This window comes from Loxodonta africana, chromosome 1 (assembly GCF_030014295.1).
Source record: "Loxodonta africana isolate mLoxAfr1 chromosome 1, mLoxAfr1.hap2, whole genome shotgun sequence".
Taxonomy (NCBI): domain Eukaryota; kingdom Metazoa; phylum Chordata; class Mammalia; order Proboscidea; family Elephantidae; genus Loxodonta; species Loxodonta africana.
Window position 1 is genome coordinate 75,970,488 of NC_087342.1, and position 22,400 is coordinate 75,992,887.

The following is a 22,400-nucleotide window of genomic DNA, read 5'->3' on the forward strand; positions in this document are numbered from 1 at the left end:
TGCATCCTTTGGACCTGAGGTTCCTGCACTAAGGTGCTCTCAGACCAAGGGAAGACTGATGACAAGGACCTTGTCCAGAGCCAACAGAGAAAGCCTTCCCCTGGAGCTGACATCCTGAATTTGGACTTGTAGCCTACCAGACTGTGAGAAAATAAACTTCTCTTTGTTGAAACTATTCACTTGTGGTATTTTTGTTATAGTAACACTAGGTGACTAAGACAGGTTGTTTCCAGCTTAGGGATAAAATGGCTAGGATAGTTTTGTTTCCTGCAGTTGAACACTGATTCCCTTCCTTTATCTGGGACTTTTTTTTTATTCTACCATGGTTTCTGTTTGTTCGTTTTTGTCCACACATATTAATGAGGAAAAAAACAAACAAGGTTAAAGCTCCCAAGAGGCTTTGTTCATTCTATTCTAAGTCAAAAAACAAACAAACAAATTGACTATGTCTTAGTCTGGGTTTTCTAGAGAAGCAAAACCAATAAAGCTTATAAATACATATATAGAGAGAGATTTATATTAAGGGAATGGCTCATACCATTGCAGAGGCTGGAACATCTGTCCCCAGTTTGTGAGTTAGGGTAGAGGCTTCTTCTGATTTACAAAGCCACAGGGGCTGGCGAGGCCAAGATCAGCACATCAGAGAGCAGGGCTTTTGCTCACAGGCTGTGAAGATTCACGAATTCCAAAATCAGCAGGAACCGCAGGTCAGAAGAACAGGAGCTGGCTGCAGGATACAGAGCAGCAAAAGGCCAGGAGCATTGCCACATGCCCCAAGGAAACTTTCTTTCAACTGATTGGCTACTCACAGCAGATCCCATCATGGAGGTGATCTCCTTATATCAAATCTCATCACGCAAGTGATGACATCATCATACAACTGCCAAACTGTATCATAACTGCCAGACCACTGAAGATCGTGGCCCAGCCAAGTTGACACCCAACCTTAACGATCATGGACTAAAACTTAGTTTGCGTTAATCGTATTTATTTTCCCTTTTGGCTGAAATTTTTTAAGCATGAAAAGTTTCTGTTTTTCTGCAGTACTTAACTGCCTTCAAACTAGAGTCCCAAACAAATTTAACCAAAATGTTATATGCATGTTAAAAACTTGTAGACCAAGTAAAATGGACATTATACGACTAATTATGGCAACATATATATTAAAACATATTTTACTTTGAGTTTGCTTTCAAGTCATGTCACAATTCGGAGTGTTTTTTTTTTTGTTTGTTTTCTTGACATGATTTTTTAAGGATGTTTATGTAATTGAAATTTATTTTGATGGGAAAAAAAAAAGAAAATTTAGGAAAGATGACTCAAATAATAGACTGCTCCGTTAAATATGGACGTCTGGCTCCGCTAACCAAAATTCTGCTTAATGCTCCGCTAGGAGCAGAGACCCCTCCATTAAACCATGGGGTTTCTTAGAGTCGATTTTTATCTCCACAGAAAAGCAATCTCTCTTCATCTCCCTATCCCCCCCCCCCGCCCTCTCCCCACTATTCTCCTCACTCCTCTCCTGGTTTCCGCTCTTCTTTGCTTACATGTGATGGTAGATCCTGTCATTTCTCTCTCTCTCATCTCCCCTCCACCCTAGGGGTTGGAGGGCAACTAACAACAATAATAAGACCCTCTAAACCCGGTGGAGACCCTGGTGGTGGAGTGGTTAAGAGCTGAGGTTGCTAACTAGAAGGTTGGCGTGTTCGAATCCAGAAGGCCCTCTTTGGAGACTCTAGGGTCAGTTCTACTCTGTCCTCTAGGGTCGCTTTGAGTCGGAATGGACTCCAAGGCAATGAGTTCAGTGGCTTTTATAAAGCTCAGTGGACAAAGTCAGTTTCAGGTCTTGGGAAAGCATTGTGACTAAGAGACCTGAGGTCGAAATGCAAGAAGGAGAAGAAAGAAAAACTGCAGTACTGCTTAAATTTAGAAGAAGGAAAAAGGAAAAATACCAGCCCGAGTATCAAAAATCACGCGGGGCGGGGCGGGGCGGGGCGGGGCGGGGCGGCGGAGCTTTCACATTATTTTTCGCGCCCTTCACCTGAGACACAAATCAGCAGAAACGATTCCATCTGAATCTACTACGCAAGGCGTCTTGGCTCTGGGATGTCCGAAGATCCAGGACTGGAGGAGGGTTAGGACCTGACTCCCGCTCGGTTCGGGCTAGGTTCGGTGCCACTTGCAGTGATCACCTGCAGAGGTCCGCACCAGGCGCTTGCCAGCCTTTAGATGGACTGACCTGAAGTTTGCCGGCAATGGTGATGCTCTGCGGTGAGGGCTTTCTCTCGTTCCAGTGCTCTTGATTCTCTGGGATGCCCGAGAGGTTGGCCTCCCTTCCTCGAACTCTCTTTCCACCTCAAGATTTCCACCAAACTTACCAAGAATGTATTTTTAGTCTGATTCGTGCCCCTTGATTTACATCAACAAATTAGAAAGGCCCCGGCTGTGCCGCTGTAGTCGTGGCCGAGTGGTTAAGGCGATGGACTAGAAATCCATTGGGGTTTCCCCGCGCAGGTTCGAGTCCTGCCGACTACGAAGCGCTTTTACGTAGGTTCAACTTACTTAAATTTCTGAGTTGACATAACCATCTGAAATTGCCCACCCAGGAAGAAACTCGATTTTTCCGCCAACTACGACGGCGAAGATCTCTTGACTAAGTTTGTCTTGCTCCAAAAAAATCAGCCAAAACTCCACTGCCAGTGGGCTCCGGCATGTTGCCCAGAAAAAAATGATTTAAAAAAGTTATCTTCATAAAACCCTAAAAAGCAAGCTTTTCTCTGAGCTGATGGCAGGTATTGGTAATGTCCATTTGTTTCCTCCCCTCTAAAACTCCGCTCAGGGTTTTCTTCCCCCACGGAATCGTGTCTTTTTTGAGGGAACACTAAGGCAAACATGCCGTACTTGGCAAGGGAAACTGTGAAATTGGTGATTCACTGCTCTCTTCGCAGGGACTCGATATCCTTTTTGGGTCAGTATGACAACTATTGCACTACCAAACAAACCAATCCTGTCACACTGAATCGGCTCGTCCAGAATAGGGGTAGAGCGAAAATGCTTTTTCCAGGTACTTTCTTCGTAGTAAAGTGGTGTGTATCCCTGCCTGTTGCGTGGGATGCTGGGATTCAATTTCCAAATGAAATGACTGGATCTTTTCCTTGAATTTTGTAGCTCTGACAAACTGTCCCTGTCCTTATGCTCAAATATCATATTCTTCCTTTAATTTATTCTTTTCAAAACAACCAAGTATGATGAAAAAGAAGTGTGCTGCCTAAATCATGAACAAAAGGAAAATACGAAAGAAAAAAATAGCACCTTGAGAGTGGAGAAACTTTACGAACACCACTTTAGTCAACTGATCATAGTTAATATTGGGAGTATTTGGGACTAATCAGCATCACGTTGCCCCTGATACGATGAACTGAGAAGGACACAACTTCATTTCTGTGACGTTCCTGCCAAAGTTCATAGTTTGAATATAACTCAGGGGGAACATCAAACAAATCCAAATTCAGAGAACAATCTGCAAAACACCTGACCTATTTATAAAAAAATTAGTGAAATGAAAAACAAAGATTAAAGAATTCTTCCAGATTAAAGGACTAAAGAGCCACGGCAAGTGAATGTAAGACACTTGCTTTTGTATAAAGGATTAACACAATTTCGAAAACATTAATAAGGCCTTGATTAAATAAAAGTTTTGATCTTGATTTTGTAATTGTTCCTTGTTAGGAAAGAGCAGGCCCCTGTTTTTGGAAAATACACAATGAAGTATTTAGGAATAAAGAGACATCTAGGCACTAGAAAAAAAAAAAGTCTGCAACTTACTCTCACAGTTTAGAAAATAATATATATTATAAATTTATACATAAATATAAAAAATTATATATAGAGAGAGCGCGCACATGAGAGAGAAAAAGAAATATAGCATACATAGTAAATTGTTAATATGTGGGGAATCTGGGTGATTTATGAGAATTCCTTGTACTATTCTGGAAGCTTTTCTATAAATCAGAAATTATATCAACAAAAAAAGTTAAATAAGAAGTTAAAATAAGAAAATGATGTCAACACGATGGCAGAAAAAGAAGCTTCACACTTCGGTCTCCCCATAGCAACATCAAAAAATAAGCAGAAACTGTCAGAACCAACCTTGCCAGAACTCTGGTAAACAATCAAAATTTCACAGCAGCCAATTACTCAGCCATAGATAACCCATTGCCATCAAGTCAATTCCAACTCATAGCTACCCTATAGGACAGAGTAGAACTGCCGCCATAGAGTTTCCAGGGAGCACCTGGTGGATTCGAACTGGCGACCTTTTAGTTAGCAGCCGTAGCACTTAATCACCATGCCACCAGGGTTTCCCACAGCAACCCCATAAATGCTGAATGAAGAAAAAAGGCAACAGCCCTATAGGATTTCCAAGGCTATAATCTTTACAGGAGCAGACTACCACATCTATCTCAGGAGGAGCAGGCTGGTAGGTTTGAAATGCTGACCTTTTGGTTAGCACCGAGCACTTAACCACTGTCCCACCAGGGAGATCCTTCAAAAATGGTAGGAAAGCTATTTGATTTTTTTTTTTTTTCCTGGCTTGTGCTCCAACCCCCTTCCCAGCTTGGAAGCAGCCAGTGTTTTCAGCCTGGGATCCTGATCCCTGGCTCCAGGGGAAGCAGAGCAGACCTATTCACAAATTACTGTGGTTGTTCCAGTCTCTTAGGTGGCTCATTAAGGTAAAGAAGCAAACCACATGTATCTGTTTCAACCATCTCAGAATTCATGCAAGGCAGGAAAGAGTCAAGCATTCCTGGAAACTTTTTAAGGCCAACTATCAGCCTGTAGCTGTATAAGCAAAAAAGTGCAATAGGGACGTACAATAGAAGGTCCAAGGCCAAGGAGAAAAAGCTAGAGAGATTTTCTTTGGAAAATTAGGGCACTCAAAAGCACTCATGTAAACAGGGATTCTAGAAAGCCATACACATGTCCCAGGAAAGACAAAAGCTCAGGAAAAAAACTGAGAAAAACCCAAGTTTTCACTTCAGGCTGATCTCTAGGCTTAGTGTAAGCCTGGCTAAGTGTTAAAGGAATACCCAAGCACTAAATCAATCTGCAAAGACTGCAAGAAGTGGTTTTATACTTTTTTTCCCTATTGTTTTTATTTTTAACTCTTGGGATCAAGGAAATCTCTGTCAGAACACTAGCTGAACACAAGCTAAAGAAACAGAGACTTCAGTGGCAACACTTGTCAAGGAATCTACTCTTTGCAAAAATAGTTTGGAAAAGTATTTAAACCAGTGGACTACTACAGCCTTCAAAAATAAAAAACAGTAACAACAATAAAAACAAAAACAGCAAATCCTGAAGAAGGGGGAGAATCTTATTTCCAGATTTACTACATTATAATATCCAAAAGTCTCATTTTCAACAGAAATTGCCATTGCATGCAGAGAAACAGGAAAAAATGGCCCATTCAGGGGAATAAAATGAAGTGACAGAAACTGTGAGGAAGCACAGCCATTGAACTTACAAGACAAAGACTATAAAACAGCTCTCTTAAATATGCTCAAAAAGCTGAAGAAAAACATTTAAAAGCTAAAGGAAATCAGGAAAACAATGTATGAACAAAATGAGCATATCAATAAAGAAATAGAAATTTTTTAAGGAGCCAAGCAGAAATTCTGGAGCTTAAAAGTACAATAACAGAAATAAACAATTCACTAGAGGTATTCAACAGTGGATTTGGGCTAGCAGAAGAAAGAATCAGTGAACTTGAAGATAGGACCATTGAAATGATCTGGTATAAGGAACAGAAAGAAAAATATACAGAGCCTAAGGGATCATTTGGACACCATTAAGAGGGTCAACATACCATTAAGAGGATCAACATTTTTATTGTGGAAGTCCCAGAAAGAGGAGAGAGAGAGAGAGAAGGGGGCAGGTGGAATATTTGAAGGAAAAAAAAATGGCAGAAAACATTCTATGTTTGGTGAAAGACATCCGAGAAGCTCAATGAACTCCAAGTATCATAAACTCACAGATATTCATATTTAGACACACACACACGTATATAAAGAGAGAGAGAGAGAGATTTATCTCAACGAATTGGATCTTGTGATTGTAGAGGCTGGCAAGTCGCAAGTCGATGGGTCAGGCATCAGGCTGGAGGCCTCTCCTGACTCATGCAGCTGCAGGTGCTGATGAACCCAAGACTGGCAAGTCAAATGGCAGGCTGCTAGCTCATGGGCTGCAGAGGCTAATGAATCCAAGGTCAGCAGGCTGCTGGCTCAAGTTCCACAATCCTGAGGTCAGATAATGATGAGCCAGATGCAGGATCCAGAGCAAGCAGAAGCCAGTGAGCTTTGCCAGAAGGTCCATATATATTGGATGCAGGCCACACCCCTGAGAAAACACCCTTTACAACTGATTAGTTAATCACATCATGAAGGTGATTACATTATATCACAAAATAGAGGATAACTAAGTCATTACATAACTGCCAAACTACATCATTACATAACTGCCAAACCACTGAGAATAATGGCCCAGCCAAGTTGACGTACAACCTTAACCATCAGAGTCCACCCCTTCTCAACTTGGCACCCGTACACATCTCCTTAAACCATACACAATCTCTAAATAAAGACAATTACAAAGTCATACTTGCACCTAACATGATACAACTAACATGCGTACAACTGAAAGGGCACTAGCCATGTTTACATCTTATATTTTATAAGTGAAGTAAACAAAAATATTTCATGCACACTGTCATGGATTGAATTATGTCCTCCCCTCCCCCCAAAATGTGTGTATCAATTGGGCTGGGCCATGATTCCTGGTATTGTGTGATTTGCCTATATATTGTAAATCCTGCCTCTGTGATGTTAATGAGGGAGGATGGGTGGCAGTTGTGTTACTGAGACAGGACTCAACCTACAAGACTGGATTGTGTCTCGAGGCAATCTCTTGATATATAAAAGAGAGAAGTGAGCAGAGGGACTTCATACCACCAAGAAAGAGGCACCATGAGCAGAGTGCGTCCTTTGGAACCAGGGTCCCTGTGCAGACAAGCACCTAGTCCAGGGGAAGATTGATGAGAAGGCCAACAGAGAGTGAAAGCCTTCCCCTGGGGCTGACATCCTGAATTTGGACTTTTAGGCTATTTTACTGTGAAGAAATAAATTTTTCTTTGTTAAAGCCATCCGCTTGTGGAATTTCTATTATAGCAGCACTAGATGACTAAGGCACACACATACAAGGAAGAAATACTCATAACAATTACAGTCTTCATTTCTGCAACTGGTCACATGGCTGCAACTGGTATATAGAACCACCTTCTTCCACTATCCATTCCGTACTACCTTTGCCCCCAACAAACACCTCAGCTGGTCATGGTTCTTTGCCTGGGAGGGTGACCCAAACCTTCATTCCTGAAGGGTCTGGGCCACTAGTAGTCATGTTGGCATTGGGTTGCTGTAATTTTCCATTGAATTTAATCACAGGGCATGGTAGTACTAAGACATGCCCTAAGGGATGTCCTGTTTTTCAGACATACTCTTCTTTATCTCCATTGTGTAATATCGATCCAATTTCTCCTTGATAATCAGGATCTATCACACCAGCGAATACAGTAATTCCCTTCTTTGTTGATCCGGAGGCATGAAGATCCCAAAGTGGCCGGATGGCATTGTTAATTTCCAGTTCAATGGAATAATTGCTGTGTCTCCTGGTGGGAGCATTCCTCCCTTTGGAACTAAGAAGTCTAGACCTAGAGAGCATAGGGTTGCGGAAACAGGAAGCAAAAAATTTGTGAATGGGTCACTAGGGGGTAATAGAGGTGCCACTCCCAACTCCACCCATGAATCCTGGCTATCAGAGAAATGGCACCATATATTGGATGCTGATTTAGAGTATATACAGCCTCTTGGAGAACATTGCCCTAACTGTGCAAGGTATTGTCACATACCTGGTGCTGTAATTTTGCTGCTTCAGCATAATGGGGAACATGGTAAGACCAGTGAATTCCATGAGCCTGGGCCTACTGCCACACTTGATTGGCTATGAAGTGAGTCCCTTGATCCGAGGCAATGCTGTGTAGGATGCCATGATGGTAGATAAGGCATTCTGTAAGTCCACGGATGGTAGTTTTGGCAGAAGCATTGTGTGCAGGGAAGGCAAATCAGTATCCAGGAAAAGTGTCTATTCCAGTAAGAACAAAATGCTGCCCTTTCCATGATGGAAGTAGTCCAATGTAATCAACCTGCCACCAGGTTGCTGGCTGATCACCTAAAAGAATGGTGCCATATCTGGAGCTCAGTGTCAGTCTCTCCTGCTGGCAGATTGGGCTCTCATTAGTGACTGTAGCCATGGCAGCCTTGGTGAGTAGAAGTCCATGTTGCTGAGTCCATGAGTACCCTCCATCCCTGCCACCATTGCCACTTTGTTCATGAGCCCATTAGGCAATGACGGGAGTGACTGGGGAAAGAGGATTACTGGTTTCCACAGAACATGTCATCTTATCCACTTGATTGTTAAAATCTTTCTCTGCTGAGGTCACTCTTTGGTTAGCATTTACATGAGACACAAATATCTTAACTTCTTTGGCCTGTTCAGAGAGGTTTGTCCACATATCTCTTCCCCATAATTCCTTGTCTCCAATTTTCCAGTCACTTTCCTTCCAAGCCCCTGACCATCCAGACAAACCATTGGCCACAGCCCATGAATCTGTATACAGTTGCATATCTGGCCATTTCTCCTCCCAAACAAAGTGAACAACCAGGTGCACTGCTCGAAGTTCTACCCATTAGGAGAATTTCCCTTCACCACTGTCCTTCAGGGAGGTTCCAGAAAGGGGCTGTAGTGCTGCCACTGTCCACTTTCAAGTGCTGCCTGCACATCACGCAGAACAGTCTGTTAACCAGGCATGAGTTTTCTCTTCCTCAGTCAACTGATCATAAGGAACTCCTCATGAGGCCATAGGTACAGACTTGAAGAGGGTAGGTAATGTGACAAGAGTGGAGACCACCGACATTTGGACCACGTCCACATGCAACTTACTTGTGCCTTCAGGTCCTGCTTGGACCTGATCGCGTATACACCACTTTCATTTAATGTTGGAGTGCTGCTGTGCACATCCAACTTTATGGCACTGTAGGTAAGATGACACCCAGTTCATGATGGGTGTCTCAGGCCACGTGGTGTCTTGGTGTCCCATGGTTAAGCATTCAGTCTCTACTAAGGCCCAGTAACAAGCCAAAAGCTGTTTCTCAAAAGTTGAGTAATTATCTGCAGAGGATGGCAGGGCTTTGCTCCAAAATCCTAATGGTCTGTGCTGTCATTCACCAGTAGGGGCCTCCCAAAGACTCCATACAGCACCTCTCTCTGCCACCGACGCTTCAGGCACCATCGGATCGGGGGATCATATGGCCCAAGTGGCAGAATGGCTTGCACAGCAGCCTGAACCCATTGCAGAGCCTTCTCTTGTTCTGGCTTCCACTTGAAACTAGCAGATATATATTTTTTTAATTTTTATTGTGCTTTAAGTGAAAGTTTACAGATCAAGTCAGTCTCTCACACAAAAACTTACATACACCTTGCTACATACTCCCAACTGCTCTCGCCTTAATGAGACAGCCCGCTCCCTTCCTCCACTCTCTCTTTTTGTGTCCATTTCTCCAGCTTCTAATCCCCTCTGCCCTCTCATCTCCCCTCCAGGGAGGAGATGCCAACATAGTCTCAAGTGTCCACCTGGTCCAAGAAGCTCACTCCTCACTAGCATCCCTCTCCAAACCCATTCTCCAGTTCAATCCCTGTCTGAAGAGTTGCCTTTGGGATTGGTTCCTGTCCTGGGCCAACAGAAAGTCTGGGGGCCATGACCACTGCGGTCCTTCTAGTCTCAGTCAGACCATTAAGTCTGGCCTTTTTATGAGAATATGGGGTCTGCATCCACTGCTCTCCTGCTCCATCAGGGGTTCTCTGTTGTGTTCCCTGTCAGGGCAGTCATCAGTTGTAGCCGGGCACCATCTAGCTTTTCCGGTCTCAGGCTGATGTAGTCTCTGGTTTATGCGGCCCTTTCTGTCAAAACTAGCAGATTTTTTAGTCACTTGATAAGTAAGCTGGAGTAGAACATCCAAATAAGGGATATATTGCCTCCAAAATTCAAAGGCCCAGTAGGTGTTGCGCCTCCTTTTTAGTTGTGGGAGGAGCCAGATGCAATCACTTTTCCTTCACTTTAGAAGGAATATCTCGACATGCCCCACACCACTGGACCCCTAGAAATTTCGCTTAGGTGCAAGGTGCCTGAATTTTTGTTGGATTAATTTCCCACCCTCCAGGATGCAAGTGAATAGCCTGGTGGTGTAGTGGTTAAGAGTTGGGCTGCTTACCAGAAGGTTGGCTATTCAAATCCACCAAGCTGTCCTTGGAAACCCTATGGGGTAGTTCTACTCTGTCCTATAGGGTTGCTATGAGTCAGAATCAACTTGACGGCAATGGCTTTGGTTTGGTTTTGGTAGTGTGCAAATGTTTTACTCATACGTCCACAGCTGTTGACACTTCTTCCTTACTATGTCCAATTGGCATAATATCATCAATGTAATGAACCAGTGTGACATCTTGTGGAAAGGAAAGGTGATCAAGGTCCCTGAAGACTAAATTATGACCTACGGCTGGAGAGTTTTTATACCGCTGAGGTATGACAGTGAAAGTGTATTGCTGGCCTTGCCAGCTGAAGGCAATCTGCTATTCTTTTGAAATCAGCATTGAGAAAAATGCATTGACCAGATCAATAGCTGCATACTAGGTACCACAAGATGTATTAATTTGCTCAAGCAATGGAATCACATCTGGAACAGCAGCTGCAGTTGGAGTCACCACCTGGTTAAGTTTACGATAATCCACTGTCATTCTCTAAGATACATCTGTGTTTTTGCACAAGCCAAATAGGAAAGTTGAATGAGGATGTGGTGGGAATCACCACCCCTGCATCCTTGAAGTCATTTCTGGTGGCAGTAATCCCTGCAATCCTCCAAGAATGCAGTATTGCATTTGGTTTACTATTTTCTTAGGCAGTGGCAGTTTTAATGGCTTTCACTTGGCTTTTCCTACCATAATAGCCCTTATTCCACTTGTCAGGGATCGACTATGGGGGTTCTGCCAGTGGAAGTGAATAATTAAAATGTCTATTTCAATTACTTTTGTATTCTTTAAATTTTTTATAAGCATTTTATAAGCATCTCCACTGTGAGATGGACATGAGCTAAGACTCCATTAATAACCTGACGACCATATGCCCCCACTCGACTGGTGGCCCACAGTGATGTTTTGGGTCTCTTGGAGTTAGTGTCAGTTCAGAGCCAGTGTCCAGTAATCGCCAAAAAGTCTGATTATTTCCTTTTTCCCAATGAACAGTCACTCTCTTAAAAAGTCATAGATTCCTTTGGGGAAGACAGGGAGAAAGATTAACAGTATAAACTTCTGACAGTGTAGTGGGGTCCTTCCTCAAGGTGACCCAGCCTTCCCTTCATTCAAGGGGTTGTATGTCTGTAAACCAGCTAAAGTCTGGGCCGTGACTCTCTCATTCTGGCAATTCTAGTTAGGTTGTCATTCACTTGACCTAGAATTCTTCAGCTTGTACGGATCAAGTAAGTCTTTTGTAGATTTCCCATCTATTTCACTCCTGAATATTTGAGAGAGAAAAACTGAAAGAAGAAAATACCCCAGTAAAATTAGTATTATTTTCCACTTATACATATCCAGTTTTCTTTTTTTTTTAATTTCCGGGTATGTAACGTTATGCTGTTTTTAACATACTTTTTCCATTTATATGTTTTTTCATTATATAAATGATGTAGAAATCAATGCTTATAAAAAATTTAAAGAATACAAAAGTAATTGAAATAGACATTTTAATTATTCACTTCCACTTCACTTTGCTCTCTTATTAGATGGTTGGGTATGCCTTCAGATGTTTTAAATTTCTTTATTTAATTTGGGTTCTATTTGATGTAAATAGAGTTATTTATATTTGGTTTTTGTTTTGTGTAGTAATATTCACACACATTTTTCCAAGTCAAAAGACAAGGATCTACCTTATGTTTTAGAGGATGGATGGTATACAGCACTAGAAATGCATCATAATATATTTACCATTCCTTTGGTGAGTCATATATGTTACTTCTCCCCTCCCCCTCCCCCCCCTTTTTTTTTGCTATTACAAACAATAGTGCAGTGGACATTCTTACATTGTAACCATGTAAATCCCCAGTTGTTTCTGTCCTGTTTCTACCTTGGACAAAGTAGTGAGGCTTTCCCTTCACATCCATATGTCACACAATCTATCCAATCTCCGACCCTCTCTTCAGTGTGCTTATTAGTGTCCGGGACTATTGAATGGCAGGTTGTTCAAAGGCCCATGACAATTGGAGGTTAAAGTTTGACTCCACCTTGGAGTAAGCAAAGTTTTGTTCCAGTTACAAAGACCCTAGCTCCCAGGACTAAAGCACAGCCTGGTCCCCGGAGCCGGCAGGCGCACTCTCAGTGTTTACTGAATTGAAGTTTGCTCGAAATGCTGATGGTCACGCGGTAAAGACTCTCATTCCAGTGCTCCTGATTGCCGAAGCAACGCAAAAGATTTGCTTTTTCTTGTTGTTTTTAACCAAATACTCAGGTAAAATGAAGGTTTGGTTTGTGTTCGACTCCAAAACCGACTTTCTTGAGCACAGATCATTTTTACCCTGATTTATGACTCTTCGGTTTACAGCTTGGAAAAAGCCGTGGAGCGTGAGTAGTCGTGGCCGAGTGGTTAAGGCGATGGACTAGAAATCCATTGGGGTCTCCCCGCGCAGGTTCGAATCCTGCCGACTACGAGTTTCTTTTGCTAACTGGAAATTACTGGGACTCCAGGAACACTAAATTGTCGAGATAGAAAATTGAATCAAACCACAGTGTCTGATTCTTCGCCCAGGTCAAAACACCTCTACCATGAGGAAGTAAGTTATTATTAATTACTTTCATTAAAATTATAGTGGTCTTGGTAGAACCTTAACCCTTTCCTCGGAGGCTTTGGTGCTGTGGTGTTTAAGTTCTATGGCTGCTAACCCCATAAAAGGTAGGCATTTCAAGTCCACCATGCCCCCCTTCGAAACTCTGTGGGGCAATTCAATTCTGTCCTGTAGGCTCACTGTGAGTCGGAATCCACTAAACGGCAGCGGGGTTTTGCTTTTTTTTTTAATTAACCCTGTTCTCGTCAGAGGTCCTCTGTACAGTTCTCCTGTAAGCCGCGCGTTTCCCTCTTCTCCAAACCCACTTGAAATCTACCCTTTCAAGACAAGTCTTTATACGGTGTTTTCTTCCCCCGTGGAACTGCGCCCTATTTAGAAATCACAGTCTTCGGTCAATTAGCTGAGAGGCTCCGTGGAATCAGTGGCTCAATTGCTCTGGTTGTCCGAATTCAAAGCCGGATTTGCGACTTACAAATCTAGAAAGAGAAACAAAGAAGAAGAAGAAGAAAAACAGTAACCCGAACTCCGGGAAAGGCCAGCTGCAGAGGGTTTTCGAGGCTGTCATCTTTTGGAAGCAGGCCATCAGGCAAGTCTTCGGAAGCACCTCTGGTTAGGTTCGAACCGCCATCCTTTCAGGTTACAGCTCACGTTTAGCCGTTTGCGCCACCCATTGATGCCTAATTGAAGTTGTTATTTTATCACTGCCTGTCACTCCGGATACCACGGTTATTCCGACGGAGAAATAGTTCTACTCGTTTTGCACTTCGTCATGTATTTTAGGATTCCTGACAATTGTATTGTCACTTTTCTGATCAAATGTTAGATACCGTCTTCCTTTAACTTGAAAGCTGCAAAAATCACTCAAGCAGGGCCGAGCGTGAAAGACTTGAGATTCTACCGGTTGGCTGCAGCTTCTGCGGTCCTCTGGCGAGCGCTCCACTATGGGGGTGGGGGGGTGGGGGGCTGCTCTTCCTCTGTCAGGACTTTTCCACAGCAGCTCTCTCGGTTCCCTTTCCCTCACCTCTAGTTCCGGCTGTTTTGATCAGAGAAATGTTTCAGTACAATTCTAAAATGTCCTGCGTTAATGCTCAGAGGAAAATCTAGGTTTAAATGACACAGGCTTTAGAATACTCGTTGAGAGTAAATAAGAATATGGTTGTCTGGCATCTGCCTCCCTTTTGCATGCAGAAAGGGCAGCTGGGACAGTGTGCCAAGAAGATCAAAAAGCCCGTGCGGGACCATAATCCCGTGGAACGACTCAGTCAATTGGCATAACAGTTCATAAAGTTACGTTCTACTTCCTAGTTTGGTGAGCAGTGTCTGGGGTCTTAAAAGCTTGCAAGTGGCCATCTAAGATACAACTATTGGTCTCTACATGTCAGGAGCAAAAGGGAAAGAAGGAAATCAAAGACTCAAAGAAGAAATTAGCCTACAGGACAAATAGTCTGCACCAACCACCGCCTCATCTAACCTGAGCCCACAACTAGATGGTGCCGGGCTACCACTACCAACCCTTCTAATCAGGGCCACAATAGATGAACCCTGATAGAATGGGAGAAAAATGTGGAACAGAACCTCAAATTCATTTAAAAAAAAAAAAAAAGCAGACTTACTGAACTGGTTGAGACTAGAGGACTTAACCCTAAAGTTACCTAACCCTTTGGTAACTTTATAGCTAAATAACAGATTGGCTTGTAAAATAGTGAATATCACCTGTAAGTACTGTGCTTTTAAAAAAAAAAAATCACTTACATGGAACCAAACAGTCAACTATTTCTTTAAAACAAAGATTAGAATGTAAGAGAGCAGGGAAACTAGATTAACGGACATGCAACAACCAGAATGGAAATAATTAGAATGCTCATGCTCTCTGAAGAAAGTAACCAACGTCACTGAACCATTTCTGTAGAAATTGTTGAATGGGAACCTAAACTCTTTTGTAAACCTTCACCAAAAATACAATAAAATATTATATTTTAAAAAGCTTATGCAGGTGTCCAAGTCCTCCATCATCCTAGACATCAATCCCTTGTGGATGATGACACCAACATGGCCCAGTTTGGGGCTTGTGTGTGTTATATCTAGCTGCACCTGCTAACCTGGGCAACTCCAAACTGGTGCCTGTGGACTACAGGGCCCACAAACTACAGATCAGATGTGTGGAGGAAGATGACAAAGAGATCACAGGCTTATTGAAAGAGGAAATCAGTAAGTTCTAGAAGCATGTGAGGCATGGTAACATCAGTGCTTTCAGCAAGATCTGAAGCTCCCAGCAATGTGTTTGTGAATGTATGTCGGACCGTAATGAATTGAAGACTGAGCCTTTTTTTTTTTTTTTTTTTCCTTTGGAGGTGGGGAGACTGTTATAAAGACATAGCAGTCAAGACAGTGTGTTATTGGCTCAGAACAGAAGAAAGCAACCTAAACAGACCCACTATTTCACAATCACTTGATTTAAAACAAAGATAATCCTGAAGGGAAATGCTGTTCTTTTCAATAAATTTTGTTGACTTAGTTGGCTATCCATATGGAAATAAATGTAGCATCATCCCCACCTCATGACATATACAAAACTCAATCGAATGAATTGTACATCGAAACATGCAAGGTAAAGCAATAATACTTCTGGAAGATAACTTAGAAGACTATCTTTATGACCTTGGTGTGGGCAAGAATTTCTTAAGCAGAGCACAAAAAGCAGGCAACACAAAAGGAAAGGTACCATGACATTCACAACAGTTAATCTGTACCTAACCGTCATGTGCAAGACAAACTACCTAAGCTCAACTTCTTACATCACTTTATATATTCCAAAGTAATACCACAGTAAGAGTAACTCCACATGGACTCATATTCCAAAGATGAGAAGACTAATTGTTCCAGTAATTTGCTTAGTTTAAATCCTGATCACTCTCTTTACAGACCTCCTTTACTAATTTCTTCTCTAAAACCATTCTGCTCTAAAATGATCTTATGGTTAACCCTGGCCCAAAACTCATTTATACGTCCCCCTCCCTAACTTTCCCTTTTGAGACACTACTGAGGAGCTTACAGAATGGGGCTCTCCTTGCTCAGGAAGTTGAATAAACCCAGCATAGTAGGATCAACAGGCTTCCCTGGTGATTTTTATACGGAGGCTTCCACAGGGATTTTGCTTTTAGTTTCAAATCAGAAATACCCTAGGCTTGGCAGCCAGGGGTTGGCTTTAGCACTTACCTCCTATGGTTTTAACAAACCTTTTCCACTCTCGGGCTCTGGAGTTTTCAGGCTGATAAGATGTAGTGGATATGGTTCTGTTTATAAACTAGTCATTTCTGGCAAGCTACAATAACAATCACTGCTATTATTACTCAGAAACAAAGCTTCATCACCTGTTGAATGACATTTTCTAAATTCGGGCTAGCAAAACACTTAATACAATGGGCAACACCATGACACCCCAACCAGTAACTTAGATTTATCCATAGAGACCAGACTCTGAATAAGAGAGTCAGGCAGTGGTGTTAATTTCCAGATTTAGACATAGCAACAAAAGGGCCACTGACCTTCCTCCTCTTCCCCAATTGTTTGGCTTCCCGGCTATAGACACAAATCCAGGCAGGGTTCAAGCTCAAGCCTGCCACTTACTAGCTTGCTCACCTTGGTCAAAGTATTTAACTCCCATGGACCTCAGTTTACAGGTTTGCAAAATGATGGTAGTTATAGTATTTACTTCAAAAGAATATTGTAAAGATAGTACAACTTAATAACACTTGGAAGAATATGTATGTAATCAGTGCTTGACAAATAGGGGCTAATATTGAAACCATTTTTATGTATACACTACACTAGAACTGAGCCAGTAATCGCCGGTTTCAAAAAAGTGTTCCTTGTAGTAATTGCAAAAAAGTGACTTCACAACCATATTTAAGAAAGTCCTTAGTCTAGATACCACTTTACTGTAAAGTGTTAGACAAGTCAGTCCTCAGTTTCTTCATCTTTAAAATGGGACTAATAATACCTACCTGATAGTGTTATTTTGGTGATAAAATGAGATGATGCATGTAATGCCAGCTCAGTACCTGGCAAATTGCAAGAGTTTTAAAAACGGTAGCTGCTAGAGTAAATGCTGTTTTATAAATTCTGAGATCCCTAGAACAGATAGTAGCAATGAAAGCACCTCCACCCTACCAAAAGAAGATGGAGTTTGACTTTGATACTCAGACCAAATCCAGGTTGCCTATGGCTTGTAATTGAGGAAGAGAATTGCCTCCCTCAATCACGCTTAAGGTTAAGTGATGCTCATACACTGCGTCTACCTCAGGTGTAAGATTCACTCTTACTCTTGAGACAGTTGTCAATGTTTCAGACACAAACTTCTAAATGGGACTTGAAGTTATATGACACAGGGAATGAGGAAGATGGTAAGGGAGGATGTGCAAAAAGGATGACAAGTAGGACAGAGTTTGGGTTTTCTTGGGTTCGCTTTGTTGTGCAAATGGTCAGAAACCTACAGAACAAAACTACACCGTAGCCGGCAGGATTCGAACCTACGCGGGGGAACCCCAATGGATTTCAAGTCCATCGCCTTAACCACTCGGCCACGACTACCAGATACTGGAGTTTCCTTGTTAACATCTTTGAAGATATAGTGAACGTTATGCCATTCTCGGTTAGTGGAGGTACTATAATATTGAAAGATATTTTGGGTGTAATTATTAGATCTGGTGACAGAGAATTTTCTAACTTCATCCAAGACTTCTTGTTGCCTAATGAAAGAAATTATTCATAACAGAGCAAGATTCAACCGAAGAAGCTGGAATTCAAAGGATACCACAACAAGAGATCAGAATTTCCTTTGCCCCAGAACTTCTCCATCACTAGTCCCAGTTGACACTCCCGTTCACAGGTATTTCTCAGAAACCGTCAAAAAAGGGAGTTTGGAGCCGAAGATGACTCTTCTAGCCTCGGATTGAAAATGCCAGCAGGACGGGAAAAGGGCTGAAAGAAATTTGTGGAAATCAGAAACCTTGACGTCATCCGCGTTTGCTTTCAGCACTGAATACTAAAAGAAAAGTATCTTCGATGACTTTAAACTACTTCGTCCTTTCCCTAGCTCAAAGAACTGGCTGAAACCCGACTTGGGCGGGGATGCAGGGTGAGGGCGGGAGGGGACTGTCTAGCACCTGTCCTAACTGGAGAAGATGCTAGGAAGGTCTCCATCCCCTCAGGAAACGCTCACTCCTCTCAGCCTTCCCCAGTGAGGGAAGCACACAGACCCAGGAGCCTGGGGAATAGGGAGAAGAAACTTAGAGAACATGTTTTGCAAGTTTTTCCAGCTTGAAGACATTCTCTGTCCCTCCCAATGCACAAGAGCATATGAATGACAGACTAAATTTAGCTCTATTAGTAGGATTGTCTCTGGGCTTAAAGCCTATTGGTCCAGTGAGGACCAGGTTCTTTTTTATGGGTAAGTTCAGGGACTATAGCTTCAAATTATGAGAAATGAAGTGCTTCTCCAAAGCACCATCAAGTAGATTCAGACAGGCTTTCAGATACAAACAGGAGAGTTCCTTCCACATGTAAGGTCGTCAAACTCACTCTTGTAGTAAAAACTTCCAAAAAAAAAAAAAAAAAGATGATTGCTTTGTAGTGGGTTGAAACATATGTCAAAGTCCTAATCCCCAGTACCTGTGAATGTGGTCTTCTTTGGAAATACGGTGTTTGCATATATAATCAAGTCAAGATGAAGTCCTACTGGAATAGAGTGGGGAGATTTGTAGGCACACAGAGATATAGACACTCAGGGAACATCCTGTGATGATGGACACAGAGAATGGAGTGATCCAGTTACAAGCCAGGCAATGTCAAAGATTGCCTGCAACCCCCAGAAACTAGGAGAGAGGCATGGAACAGATTCTCCCTCAGAGCCTCCAGAAGGAACCAACCTTTCCTGTTTCTTGATTTTGGACTTCTGGCATTCAGAACTCTGAGGGAATAATTTTTTGGTGTTTTAAGCCAACAAGTTTGTAGTAATTTGTAACAGCAGCCACAGGAAAGTAATACAGCTCCCTTCACTGTATGCTCAGAACAAAATCCTTGCTGTTGCCACCTTGGCATTTCTACATTCCACCCGGGAAACTCATACAAACACTTACTCCCTTCAACTGTGGTAAACTTATTTTGGAGAAAACTCTCTTGGGGAAATAATCCAAACTAAGGAAAATCATTCATGTGCAAAGACATATATGAAAGTTGTAGTTATACTATTAAAATAATTAAAATAACAAATATTTCCACCAGTGGGAGATGGGATGATTACAACTTAGGCTACATCAACCTGGCAGAATATTACAAAGCCATTAAAAATGATATTTTGGAAGAGGTTATAATAACTCAAGGGAAAAGCATATGATATAATGTTAAGTGAAAAGAGCAAGATAAAAACATTTATGTACAGTATGGCCTTGGTTATGTAAAATTTTTTCAGTATGTGTAACTGGGGGGAATGGCTATACCAAAATGTTGCTAATGCAGTTTCCAGTTTGTGGGATTGTGGGTTTCTTTATTCTTTTCTTTCTTTCTTTTTTTTTTTTTTTTAGTGTGAAGCAAACATCATCACTACAGTCTTAAAAATGAAAGCATACAGAAATAGTGATTTTATTGCTGAAACAAAAAAAAAATGTAGTCTCTAGACATGAGCACTTTGATGTTACTCAGTAGTAAAACATTTGGCTCAAGTGGTCATTGTCCAAAGGGACCTCTGGTTAAACATGTTGGTGAAGGCCAAAACATTATCTTTGCTTTCTTAAGAATCCATACTGAAGGTTGTGGTCTTTGATCTTCATCAGTAAGTGCTTCAAGCCTTCTTCACTTTCAGCAAGCAAGGCCGTGTTATCTGCATAACGCAGGTTGTTAATGAGTCTTCCTCCAGTCCTGATGACCCATTCTTCTTCATATAGTCCAGCTTCTCATATTATTTGCTCAGCATACAGATTGAATGATTATGGTGAAAGGATACAACACTGACACACACCTTTTCTGACTTTAAACCATGCACTATTCCCTTGTTCTGTTCAAATGACTGCCTCTTGATCTATGTACAGGTTCTGCATGAGCACAATTAGGTGTTTTGGAATTCCCATTCCCTGGGAGACTGAGGTGGGTTCTACAACAGGGAAGCTGCTGGTACCAAGCTGTAGAAATTGGTTTGGAGTCTTCATGTTCACTTATACACATTTTATTTATTTCCCAACTATCTCCTCTCCTCCATTTATTTATTTATTCAATAATTCATATCAGCATGGAATCATGTATATTTATTTTATTCTTTGGGTTAAAATTCAGTACTGTTTTGTTTCTTGTTGCTCCAATTGTTCCAGTTTTGGCCGTTGAGGCATATATTTTTACACCTTTTTTTTCAGAAAGCCCAGAACCTGGTACAAAATCTAGCCCTCAGAAATGCTCATAATAAGCTTGTTACCTGGGCCTGAGGTTTTTCAAAAGCCTGCAGCAAGCTACGGTTATGTTGAAAGGGCTCACTATCTTCCTGTTTCTTATTCCTGAGGCTTCTGTAAATCACTTTGATTTATCCCACAGGGCAGGAAGTTTTCATTCTATTGTCTTCCTCCTCCTGAGCCAGTGGACCAGGAGGACGTAGGGGTTTGAGAGTTGGACTGAGATACATGGAGATGTTCCCTCTGCCAGCCTAGCGGCCACATATCACAAAGCACACGGCCTTGCAAACGGGCTAGATTTAGCAGGGTAGTGACGGTGGCCCCTCATTCAAGCTGGAAGGATTTCATTTTATGCAATCAGACGTCTTTATGCCACAAAAAGCGTCTTAGTAGAATTCCAATACCTCTCGTGGGATCTTGTGGGGAAGGTTCAAATCCTAACACCTGCGATTACTTACTCTTAGTAAAGGCTATTTTCTTCTCTCACTAGCCATTGAGCTTGACCGTCTGGGTCCGTCCCTGCCTCCTGCCAAGGCTGGGGCGGCCACGAACAAAAAGTCCTGTCCCGTCCTTGACACGAGTAAATCTTTACTGCTGCGGTGTTTGGGAGCCTCATAGTTGCTGCCGGTAAAAGAGCCCAAGTCAAAGCTTTCTCAGTGAGAGCCAAGTTACAAAACCCTGCTTTGAAAACATTTGGACTTTTTACAGTGTTTTTGCCCTTAGGTCTCCGCAAGGTGGAGCCTTTCCCGGAAGCAGAAGGCATCTCTAGGCAGCGCGCTTCCCCACCCTCCTCTCCCGGGGAAGGCCAGAAAGAGCCAGGACTGGTGGGTACGCCGTGTTAAATAAAATCATCCACAATTTATGTGGTCACGGAATTGAACTTCCAAAACTGTCTCTAGAGTTCGGGGGTGAGAACAAGCAACGAAGGCTCGGCAACCAGCGGGCCCTGCCGCTCCTCCAGCAACACGACTCGTTCTCGCAGCTCGGCTGAGGCCCTGCTGGAGCTGCTGCCCCTCGCCTGGGCAGCCTGGCTGAGCGCGGCCAAGCGCAGGCCAGGGGCCTGGCGAGCTGCAGAAGGCAGAGGGGCGCTAGGAGGCTGCGGGAGGCACAGGCCTGTTTTATCTATCTCTAGAAACAGATTTGCCTTTGGATTTTCACTGAGTGAGAGCACTGTACGCAAGAGAAAAGGGACGTGTGCCATGGAGGCAGATAGTGAAACTAAGATACACACTTAAACTTTTATAAAGAGTACATGCTTTTAGGAACGGAGATTATCCCATCAGGAAGGAGGACTAACAAGCCTTCCAGCTGTGGGGTTCCATGGTGTAATGGTTAGCACTCTGGACTCTGAATCCAGCGATCCGAGTTCAAATCTCGGTGGAACCTGGCTTAGTTTTATTTCCTTTTCCCCCCACATCTCCATTTCAGGCATGGCTGGCAAGGAATTCCATGTTCTCGAGAACCCAGAGTGTGATCTAAAAGAGGTATATTCAGAACAGGGAAACGTCTCTCTCTCCCCTCTCTCTGTTAACCACGCACATATAAGGATTTTGCATTGAGTAAAAACTTTTCCTTTGATTAATTACCTTATAAAATATGGTGATCTCGTTTTGTGTAGGAGTGAGAAGAACCAATAGGACTGAGGGAAAAGATAGATTCAAATGCCCAGAGAAAATCAGGCTTTAAAATGCCCATTAGGTACAATGACCAGAATTGTGTTTCATTTTCCACTGAGAAACGAAATGTGTTAAACTGTTATATTTGTATTTTAAACAAAGAATTGCTTGAACTCTCTCAGATATTTGAACACAACTGGATTCCTCCATGAAAAACTGAAGCACTAGCAATAGAACAAGATCCAGGTACGTCTTCTGAGTGCTTCCACGATGTTTCTTTAGGCATTTCTACACCCTAACCTACTATATAGAATTGCCCGTTTATGCTGAATATGTCCCACTGAAAT

At 42.4% G+C, this 22,400-nt stretch overlaps 4 non-coding genes across 4 annotated transcripts; 3 read left to right on the plus strand and 1 right to left on the minus strand.

Moving 5' to 3' along the window:
• The first annotated feature begins 2,453 nt into the window (after positions 1-2,453).
• On the plus strand, positions 2,454-2,535 carry TRNAS-AGA (transfer RNA serine (anticodon AGA)). Its single transcript has one exon. It is a non-coding gene; the product is annotated as a tRNA-Ser (tRNA).
• A 10,249-nt stretch (positions 2,536-12,784) lies between these two features.
• Positions 12,785-12,866, plus strand: TRNAS-AGA (transfer RNA serine (anticodon AGA)). Its single transcript has one exon. It is a non-coding gene; the product is annotated as a tRNA-Ser (tRNA).
• Positions 12,867-17,509: 4,643 nt separating this feature from the next.
• On the minus strand, positions 17,510-17,591 carry TRNAS-UGA (transfer RNA serine (anticodon UGA)). Its single transcript has one exon. It is a non-coding gene; the product is annotated as a tRNA-Ser (tRNA).
• Positions 17,592-21,751: 4,160 nt separating this feature from the next.
• TRNAQ-CUG (transfer RNA glutamine (anticodon CUG)) lies at positions 21,752-21,823 on the plus strand. Its single transcript has one exon. It is a non-coding gene; the product is annotated as a tRNA-Gln (tRNA).
• Positions 21,824-22,400: the final 577 nt, after the last annotated feature.